The sequence below is a fragment of the Rana temporaria genome, chromosome 4, assembly GCF_905171775.1.
Source record: "Rana temporaria chromosome 4, aRanTem1.1, whole genome shotgun sequence".
Classification (NCBI taxonomy): domain Eukaryota; kingdom Metazoa; phylum Chordata; class Amphibia; order Anura; family Ranidae; genus Rana; species Rana temporaria.
The window spans coordinates 25,959,376-25,968,872 of NC_053492.1; positions in this window are offsets into that span (position 1 = coordinate 25,959,376).

Genomic DNA, 9,497 nt, shown 5'->3' on the forward strand with positions numbered 1-9,497 from the left:
CTGAGGGGGGCAAGATTTTGCCAGATTGGGCAGACTGAGGGGGCAAGATTTGGCCAGATTGGGCAGACTGAGGGGGCAAGATTTGGCCAGATTGGGCAGACTGAGGGGGCAAGATTTGGCCAGATTGGGCAGACTGAGGGGGCAAGATTTGGCCAGATTGGGCAGACTGAGGGGGCAAGATTTGGGCAGACTGAGGGGGCAAGATTTGGCCAGATTGGGTAGACTGAGGGGGCAAGATTTGGCCAGATTGGGCAGACTGAGGGGGCAAGATTTGGCCAGATTGGGCAGACTGAGGGGGCAAGATTTGGCCAGATTGGGCAGACTGAGGGGGCAAGATTTGGCCAGATTGGGCAGACTGAGGGGGCAAGATTTGGGCAGACTGAGGGGGCAAGATTTGGCCAGATTGGGCAGACTGAGGGGGCAAGATTTGGCCAGATTGGCGCAGACTGATTGATGGGCAGCAACAAACGTCCCTTTTTAATGGGCAAAGGGGCACTAACTCATAGGTGTGCGCAGCGTATTGCATTAGGGTGCGCACCCCAAAGCTCAAGCACACACTACTGATCGCTCACAATGTTCATTCAGAAAGGGAAGGGGATGGTCAATTACATATTTACCGGCCCCTTCCTCCACTCATACTAAAACATCCCAGCAGCAACAGCTGGTGGGAAAGGAGGGGAACTGGCATACAGGGGCGGACTGACAACTCATGGGGCCCCCGGGCAATAGAAGATTATGGGGCCCCTGGGCTTACAGATGGCCACCACACCAGGTGGCAGTGCAGAGGCAGGGCAGCTAAAATCTCTGTATTTTCACATCAAAAGCATGTCGGTTTCGGACATATCAGGGACAGATCTAAAAAAAACATAGATTTTTACATACTGTCACTAGTTTTACTGAGCCTGGCAACCCTAATGGGGCCCCCTAGTGGCATGGGGCCCTCGGGCAGTGCCCGAGTAACTCAATGGTCAGTCCGCCCCTGCTGGCATAGGTGTGCGCAGCCTATTGCATTAGGGTGTGCACCCCAAAGCTCAAACACTACCTATGGATCGTTTACTATCTTCATTCAGAAAGGGAAGGGGCCAATAAATAACATATTTACTGACCCCTTCCCCCAATTCATCCTAAAAAACATCCCTTCAACAACAGCCAGCGGTAGAGGAGGGAAGCTGGCAGTAGTGCTAGGGCAGTAGGGAGAATCTATTCTGCACAGGATGATTAGGGTGTGCCTGGGCACACCTGGCACACCCTGTGTGCACGCCTATGGGAACTGGTAGCACTGCAGGGCATAGCTCCCAACTGTCCCTGATTTGGAGAAATGTCCCTCATTCTCCTCATTTGTCCCTCATTTTGGTCTTATCTCTATAGTTGTATATAAAATGCACTTTTTATCTTTCAAAAAGTATTTCCCAGCGCTAAACCTTTCATACAATGTCTAAATTGCTGCATTTGTAAATTTTAAAAGCCAATATAAAGGAATAGTAGTGGTAAAAAAAAAAGCCCTTGTGGATTTAATTAACCTTTTTTTATTAGGAATTCTCCTTTAAGGGGGTGTGGCAGGGGGCGTGTCCTATGCCTACATACGTTTGATAGTAGGTGTCCCTCAGTCCCATCTCAAAATGTTGGGAGGTATGTGCAGGGGGAAGGAGGGGGCCAGGGCAGTAGGGGGTATCTGGGCTCTAAAGGGTGATTAGGGTGTGCCCGGGTTTGCCCAATTGGGTCCAGTTTGGTTGATGGTCGCACATCCTATGCAGCAACAAATGTCCCTTTTTAGGAGGCAGAGGGGCGATAATTTGGATAGATTTGAATGCATTGCTTGATTCAACCTGCTACTGGCTGCTAGACAAGGAGGGGGTGATGAAGTGTGGGGGGGGGGGGTCCTATGTCTATGGTGCTGTTAACTCATGACCAAATGGTGAGAAGCTTAATTGCTGCCGCAAATGGCCAGGGGAGGGCTGGCAGCCTTAGGCCTGGGGGGCAAGTCCAGTCAAGTGGCCCATAGAGCGTGGAAAAGTGATGGATCGAGGAAAACAGTCTAAGATTTTTCATGATCACAAGAGTCCGCACAGAGGCCCCCCTTACATCAGAGTCCGCACAGAGGCCCCCCTTACATCAGAGTCCGCACAGAGGCCCCCCTTACATCAGAGTCCGCACAGAGGCCCCCCTTACATCAGAGTCCGCACAGAGGCTCCCCTTACATCAGAGTCCGCACAGAGGCCCCCTTACATCAGAGTCCGCACAGAGGCCCCCTTACATCAGAGTCCGCACAGAGGCCCCCTTACATCAGAGTCCGCACAGAGGCCCCCTTACATCAGAGTCCGCACAGAGGCTCCCCTTACATCAGAGTCCGCACAGAGGCCCCCCTTACATCAGAGTCCGCACAGAGGCCCCCCTTACATCAGAGTCCGCACAGAGGCCCCCCTTACATCAGAGTCCGCACAGAGGCCCCCCTTACATCAGAGTCCGCACAGAGGCCCCCCTTACATCAGAGTCCGCACAGAGGCTCCCCTTACATCAGAGTCCGCACAGAGGCCCCCTTACATCAGAGTCCGCACAGAGGCCCCCTTACATCAGAGTCCGCACAGAGGCCCCCTTACATCAGAGTCCGCACAGAGGCCCCCTTACATCAGAGTCCGCACAGAGGCTCCCCTTACATCAGAGTCCGCACAGAGGCCCCCCTTACATCAGAGTCCGCACAGAGGCCCCCCTTACATCAGAGTCCGCACAGAGGCCCCCCTTACATCAGAGTCCGCACAGAGGCCCCCCTTACATCAGAGTCCGCACAGAGGCCCCCTTACATCAGAGTCCGCACAGAGGCCCCCCTTACATCAGAGTCCGCACAGAGGCCCCCCTTACATCAGAGTCCGCACAGAGGCCCCCCTTACATCAGACTCCGCACAGAGGCCCCCCTTACATCAGAGTCCGCACAGAGGCCCCCCTTATATCAGAGTCCGCACAGAGGCCCCCCTTACATCAGACTCCGCACAGAGGCCCCCCTTACATCAGAGTCCGCACAGAGTCCCCCCTTACATCAGAGTCCACACATAGGCCCCCCTTACATCAGAGTCCGCACAGAGGCCCCCCTTATATCAGAGTCCGCCCAGAGGCCCCCCTTACATTAGAGTCAGCACAGAGGCCCCCCTTACATCAGAGTCCGCACAGAGGCCCCCCTTATATCAGAGTCCGCACAGAGGCCCCCCTTACATCAGAGTCCTCGTGTCTGTGCAGAGAGAGAAGGGGATGTCAGCGCTGGTGTGCGCTGAGGCTGAGCTATGTGTGAGACGAGACATAGCTCAGCTCTGCAGCCATCTACCTCGGAGCTGATACAGGCACGGCTGCACAGTGGGAGGTGAGAAGTGGCCTTGACCTGTGTTAAGAGAGCTCCAGCAGGCATATTCCTGCTCTGCAATAACAGCATTTGGTAGTGGCGACCGGTGGCTGTGCATAGTGTCACCAGCCCGGGGGGAGATTTCCACCCTGCCCCCCCCTGCCAGCCCTCCCCTGCAAATGGCTCAGATAATGGGAAAAGTGGAAAGCTTACTCTGGCATAGTTGAAAGGATACATTGCCCAGGCACTTGTGACACCAATTGATTTTGCCAGGGACTGCTAAGAGACCACAACAGCACCCGCCTGTCACTCCCTCACTCACCACATGAGCTGACGCTCCATTGCTGTTCCCTTGCCGGTGGAGCGGAAGGTTCTGTCACAAATCTCTTCTTTCTGATGATTTGGTGCCAGCAACAAACAGGATCCCAAGTCCGCCTTATCCTTCGATGGCTCATTCTCACTTCTGTGCATTCCTAACATTTTTTTTTTCTTTGCATTCAAGCACATCACCTGCATTCTGCATGCTTTTTGCTTCTTGCTCCTTTTTTGCTGTGATGATCTTACATTCAGCACTAGAGGGCGCCAGAGATGTGCACAGCTCCGTTTCCAGTATCTGTTGCCTATTGCATGGGTCACCCTGCAGTTCTATTGGGCCAATAAACGATGGATGTCATTTACGATTCCCGGTCGCAGCTGATGTGTAAAAACGCAATAAATCAGTTTATGAAAAGACCATCGAAATGATTTAAATTCAAATAATGCCCGGGCTTCAGTGCATTGGGATAAATGAGCTTTTCCCGGAGAAATCATTCAGCGCACAGCGATCGGATCCACTGCCCCATCTATTTAGATTGTTCTAATGGATAGATGAATTCCACTTTGAGTTGGACTATGAAATGTATTAATGCAGAAAGATTTAACCACTTAAGGACCGGACCAATATGCTGCTACATGACCCAAGGGGTTTTTACAATTCGGCACTGCGTCGCTTTAACAGACAATTGCGCGGTCGTGCGACGTGGCTCCCAAACAAAATTGGCGTCCTTTTTTCCCCACAAATAGAGCTTTCTTTTGGTGGTATTTGATCACCTCTGCGGTTTTTATTTTTTGCGCTATAAACAAAAATAGAGCGACAATTTTGAAAAAAATGCAATATTTTTTAATTTTTGCTATAATAAATATCCCCCAAAAATATATACAGTATAAAAAAAAAAATTTCCTCAGTTTAGGCCGATACGTATTCTTCTACCTATTTTTGGTAAAAAAAATCGCAATAAGCGTTTATCGATTGGTTTGCGCAAAATTTATAGCGTTTACAAAATAGGGGATAGTTTTATATACTTTATTTTTTATTTTAAAAAAAAAGAAGACAGAACAAGAGAAGGAAAAAAGAGAGGAAGATGAAGAAGGAAAGTAAGAAAGAAAAAAGGAAAGAAAGAAAGAAAGAAAGAAAGAAAGAAAGAAAGAAAGAAAGAAAGATGGGAAGGGAGGATAGTCAGAGGGTGAGAAAAAAAGAAGACAGAACAAGAGAAGGAAAAATTGGTTGATTGGTTTGCGCAAAATTTATAGCGTTTACAAAATAGGGGATAGTTTTATATACTTTATTTTTTATTTTTAAAAAAAAGAAGACAGAACAAGAGAAGGAAAAAAGAGAGGACGATGAAGAAGGAAAGAAAGAAAGAAAAAAGGAAAGAAAGAAAAAAGGAAAGAAAGAAAGAAAGAAAGAAAGAAAGAAAGAAAGAAAGAAAGGATAGTCAGAGGGTGAGAAAAAAGAAAAGATAAAAAGAGAGAGAAGGAAAAAAACAAGAGAGAGGGAGAGAGAGAGAAGTAGATTAAGGGGGGGGAGAGGATGACAAAGAAGGAAAGAAAGAAGAAAAGAAAGAAAGAAAGAAAGAAAGAAAGAAAGAAAGAAAAAAAAGAAAGAAATAAGGAAAGAAACAAACAAACAAAAAGGAAAAGAAAGAGAGATAGATAGATAGAGAGAGAGAAAGAAAAAGAGAAAGTAGAGCAGAGCAGGGTACTGATACTACAAATAATAGATAGATAGATAGATAGATAGATAGATAGATAGATAGATAGATAGATAGATAGATAGATAGATAGATAGATAGATAGATAGATAGATAGATAGATAGATAGCATAGGCTCTGCAGGGGTGAGGTTTCTGGAGGGGGCTGAGGAGATTGGGGGGGACTGCAGGGGCTGGGGGCGATGTGGAACACTGTTGGTGTCACTATGGGAGGCTGGAGGCTCTGCTGTATGAGTTTGGCCAGCACTGTGGGGATTGGGGACTCTTAGGGGGGCCTGGGCAGGGATGGACTGGCCATTGGGACTACAGGGAGTTTCCCGGTGGGCCGATGGCTCAGTGGGCCGGCTTCAGTGACAGCAAACTGCTGCCCCCCTCCGCTCCTCTGTCTCTCCCTTCCCGCAGCGCTCACCTGGGGGGAAAAAGAGAAGCAGGGGGAGGACCAGAGGAGCAGGGGGGACAACAGAGGAGTATGGGGGAGGGGACAGACAGCTGACTCGGGAGCTGTGGCCTGGGAGTTTCTCACTTCTGCCTAATCTTGTCCCATAAGGGGGAGCACCGAACTGATTCCTTGCCCCCGGGTGAAATAATGTCTAGCTTCCCCACTGGTACTGCCTATAAGAGTACCAGTACCAACCGTTCTACTGTAATAAAGTAGAACGGCTAGTGGCTAGTGAAGGGGGAGAGGGGGCTTGGGTGGAGGGGACTGCGGGAGTTGTCCAGCCGCCATGGGAGAGACCTGTCAAAGTGGGCCAGTCTACATGAAGTCCAGGGCCAAATTTTTGTCCCAGTCCAGCCCTGGGCCTGGGGGCACTGTGAGAGGTTGAAGGGCACTGTGGGCCACTATGGAAGGTTGGGTGCCACTAGGGGGGATTTGCAGCTAGCAACCCTGATGTAAAAGACACATTTTTATACCAACCATTGTGTTTCATGGTATCAAACAGGCCACTTCTTCAGGAAATATGATGCCATTATGCATGTCGGTTTTGATCAAAGATTTGAATATTTTTTATAACCTAACCGTGACTTGTACTTCTCAACAACATTGTCCCTTACTTGTTTGGGGAGTTCCTTGGTCTTCATGGCAGTGTTTGGTTAGTGGTGCCTCTTGCTTAGGTGTTGGGGCCTCTGGGGCCTTTCAGAAAGGTGTGTCTATGTAAGGACAGATCATGTGACACTTAGATTGCACACAGGTGGACATCATTTCACTAATTATGTGACTTCTGAAGGTAATTGGTTGCACCAGAGCTTTTTATGGGCTTCATAACAAAGGGGGTGAATACATACGCACATGACAATTATCATTTTTTTTTTATTTCTGAAAAATAGTTTCATGTATATATTTTTCTAATTTTACTTCACCACTATAGACTGTTGTGTTCTGATCCATCACATATAATTCAGATAAAAAAACATTGAACTAAAGGCTGCAATGTAACATAAAAGGTAAAAAGCTGAGGGGGGTGAATACTTTTGGAAGGCACTGTACACTGGTACCCGGTATGCAGTGGCCTTTAGAGGGTTACACCCGGACAATGCTGGGCGGGTACGTTTACTATTAAAGCTCAATGCAGTGGACAAAGTAAGAAGGAGATAGAGTAAAAATTAACCCTGGGGGGGGGGGGGGGGGTGTTAACGCATACCATAATGTGCATTAGTGCACTGCAACCAGGCCCGGACTGGCCATAGGGCATACCGGGCATATGCAGGTCACGTCTCTGTAATGTAATGGGCTGTATTGTAGAGGGGGCAGTAATGTAGGGGGGGGGTCTGTATTGTAGAGGGAGTCTGTAATGTAGGGGGTCTTTATTGTAGAGGGTGTCTGTAATGTAGAGGGTGTCTGTAATGTAGGGGGGGTCTGTACTGTAGGGGGGGTCTGTACTGTAGGGAGGGGGTCTGCACTGTAGGAATGGGGGTTTGTACTGTAGGGAGGGGGTCTGTACTGCAGGGAGGTCTGTGTAACATGCAGGGGGTCCAGAACTGTTAGGGGGGTGTCTGTGTATCAAACTGTGGGGGACTGTGTAATGTAAAGGGGTCCAGGGGTGCGGTGCTAGGTAATGTAAAGGGGTCCAGAGGTGCACGGTGCTGTGTAATGTAAAGGGGTCCAGAGGTGTGGTGCTGTGTAATGTAAAAGTGGTCCAGAGGTGCAGGGTGCTGTGTAATGTAAAGACGTCCAGAGGTGCAGGGTGCTGTGTAATGTAAAGGGATCCAGAGGTGCAGGGAGCTGTGTAATGTAAAGGCGTCCAGAGGTGCAGGGTGCTGTGTAATGTAAAGGGGTCCAGAGGTGCAGGGTGCTGTGTAATGTAAAGGGGTCCAGAGGTGCAGGGTGCTGTGTAATGTAAAGGCGTCCAGAGGTGCAGGGTGCTGTGTAATGTAAAGGGGTCCAGAGGTGCAGGGTGCTGTGTAATGTAAAGGCGTCCAGAGGTGCAGGGTGCTATGTAATGTAAAGGGGTTCAGAGGTGCAGGGCGCTGTGTAATGTAAAGGGGTCCAGAGGTGAGGTGCAATGTAATATAAAGGGGTCCAGGGTGCTGTGTAATAAAAAGAGGTCCAGAGGTACAAGGTGCTGGAACCCCACATCCCATCATTAACCGTCACCGCAAAGCGCAGACTGCCGCGCCCCCCCCCCCCGCTCAGTCTAAAATGCCCGGGCCTATTTTTTGTCCCAGTCCAGGCCTGACTGCAACGCACTGAGCTCTAAAACTTTCATAAATAACTCTTTTGTACGTTTCTTGTTGACTTGCCCCCTGATTGGGATGTACTTTGATGCACACTCTTCCCGTGTTAATCATCAAGACTCATTAGTACATTCCGAAATTGAATTCTAAGACTGATTCTTAATTCGTTTTTTAATCTTTAATTCATACCGGGGAGAGGGAACCATTTTTTACACTTTCGACTTAACGAGCGTTGTGTCTTAATCTATGTCAGACAAGACGGCAAAGTAAATCCCGTGACGCTCCGTATAATGTTGTAATCAACAAAGCTCTCTGTTTACCGGGAGATCTTCTATCGAAATGATGAGAAAATTACTCAGCAATGGGGAGGGAGTGTTATTGAACTAAGAGACTTTCAGACAAAACTTCTTCTTCTCACCCGTGATTGCCACGGTCGCACGAGAGGCGTCTGGGAAAAAGCGGCACAATGGGCCAAAGGTCTCATTGAATCTCTCGATGTGATGACGTCGGCCGAAGAGATGCACAATGTAGGTCCTCAGCAAACAAAGTATACATTTTATTTTTGTCAAAAGTTGCAAGGACAAGACACAATAATTGTTGTGGTCCGGCCTCAACTGAAATAATATTCATCTTCAATCACAATTTTCCAAAAGACATCAGATAAAAAAAAAAACAATATATTGTAATACATGTACACAGGCAGAAGTACTAATAATACTTCAATTTTCACAATCGTTGGGCATTAAACTGAACCAAATAAACAAAAGTGTAATATATTGCATGTGGTGGCTGCATTACGTTTCTATTATCAGTCCTAGGGCGACAATGCTCATTCACTACACTGTATCTATGGAGGGAGCCAAAGGCTGGACTTTAACCCCTTCAATACCGGGCTTTTATACCCACCTCAGCCTATTCTGTCACTTCTCCCCTACATGTACAAATCATCATTCTTTAGCTAGAAAATTACTCAGAATCCCCAAACACTATATATGTTTTTTTTAGCAGACACCATAGGGAATTAAATGGCGGTCATTGCAACTTTTTATCTTGCACGGTATTTGCGCAATAAGTTTTCAAACGCCTTTTTTTTGGAAAAAAAAATTGGTTTCATGAATTAAAAAATAACAAAACTGTAAAGGTAGCCCAATTTTTTTGTAAAATATGAAAGATGATGTCACGCCGAGTAAATAGATACCTAGCATGTCACGCTTTAAAATTGCGCACGCTTATGGAATGGCGCCATACTTCGTTACTTAAAAATCTCCATAGGCGACGCTTTGAAAATGTTTACAGGTTACCAGTTTAGAGTTACAGAGGAGGTCTAGTGCTAGAATTGTTGCACACGCTCTAACGCACGCGGCGATACCTCACATATGTGGTTTGAATGGCGTTTACATATGTGGGCGGGACTTACGCGTGCGTTCGCTTCCGAGCGCGAGCTACCGGGGACAGGGGCGTTTTAAT